The following is a 1,515-nucleotide window of genomic DNA, read 5'->3' on the forward strand; positions in this document are numbered from 1 at the left end:
CTTTCTTGCTATATAGAAATGTTAATTAATTGTGCCAGTTAGGAAAGCTTGCAAATCTATATTTTATGAGAGATTGTAAAATAATTTAATGTAGGTTAAATTTTTTTATTTTATTTTAGGTAGAGTCCCACTCTGTCCCCCAAGCTGGAGTGCCATGATGTGATCTAGGCTTACTGCAACCTCTGCTTCCTGGGTTCAAGCAATTCTCCTGCCTCAGCCTCCCAAGTAGCTGGGATTACAGCTGCGCACCACCACACCTGGCTAATGTTTTGTATTTTTAGTAGAGACGGAGATTCGCCATGTTGGCCAGGCTGGTTTTGAACTCCTGACCTCAAGTGATTCGCCTGCCTCAGCTCCCAAAGTGTTGGGATTACAGACGTGAGCCACCACGCCCGGCCTAGGTTCAATTTTTAAAGTGTGTTTTCACAAAACATGTTTTGTCCCCTTTGTTATGTAATCTGTTCATTAATTGAATTTAATCTTATCATATGATTGCTGGCTATAATTAGGGGCCTTTTCAAATCAATGTACAATATAGTTATGCCTCAACAATAATGACTTTTCTAAATATGATATTTTATGTTTGAGTAGGGGGGTAGCATGGTTTGGATGTTTGTCCCTTCCAAACCTCATGTTGAAATGGAATTCCCAGTGTTACAGACAGGACATGGCAGGAGGTGTTTAGGTCATTGGGATGGATCCCTTATGAATGGCTTTGCATCATCCCCTGAGTGATGAGTGAGTTCTTGCTCTGAGTTCACCTGAGATCTGGTTGTTTATTTTTTTAATACCCCAAGGGGGTGCACCGTTCCTGGAGGTACTGCAATACCAGGTGGATGCATGGAGTGGATGGAGCAAGTTTCTATTCCATCTCTCTGCTCCAAAAATCCATTTAATATATTGTCCTTGGATAGAAGATGTATCATATATTAAACTGATAAGAACAGATACTACACTTGATCTTAGCCAAAAGGCCAAGAATCGATAGATCTCGTTGTTTAAAAGTTTGTGACACCTCCCCCCCTTGCTACTTTTCTTGCTATGTGACTGTCTGCTCCCACTTAGCCTCTGTCATGAGTAAAAGCTCCCTGAGTCCTCTACAGAAGCTGAGCAGATGCCAGCACCATGCTTGTACAGCCTGCAGAACGATGAGCCAATTACCTCTTTTCTTTATAAATTACCCAGCCTCAGGTATTCCTTTATAATCGCTCAAATGGACTAACACAGGAAATTCCCAGTTGATTGGTCAGTATAGGCTATGGTAAGACACGGTAACTATTGACTCCATAAAATCAATGGCTATGGTAACAAAACATGTATTTCTTACTTCTGTTACATAGTCATTATTTTTAGGCTGCAATTGTTACTCCAAGTTGTCTTCTCCTTGGGCCCAAGGATGATAGATCTATCTCTAGAACATTGGTGTCAATCACGGGCAAGAGAAAAGCAGCACAATCTCTTAAAGCATTGGCTTGGAATTGAAACCTGGCACTGGAACACATTGGCCAAAGAAAG

At 41.1% G+C, this 1,515-nt stretch overlaps 1 non-coding gene across 1 annotated transcript; it reads right to left on the reverse strand.

Annotated features, from left to right (window-relative positions):
* Positions 1 to 795: 795 nt before the first annotated feature.
* On the reverse strand, positions 796 to 986 carry LOC129483797 (U2 spliceosomal RNA). The gene has a single exon (XR_008658291.1). It is a non-coding gene; the product is annotated as a U2 spliceosomal RNA (small nuclear RNA).
* Positions 987 to 1,515: the final 529 nt, after the last annotated feature.

The sequence above is a fragment of the Symphalangus syndactylus genome, chromosome 5, assembly GCF_028878055.3.
Source record: "Symphalangus syndactylus isolate Jambi chromosome 5, NHGRI_mSymSyn1-v2.1_pri, whole genome shotgun sequence".
Classification (NCBI taxonomy): domain Eukaryota; kingdom Metazoa; phylum Chordata; class Mammalia; order Primates; family Hylobatidae; genus Symphalangus; species Symphalangus syndactylus.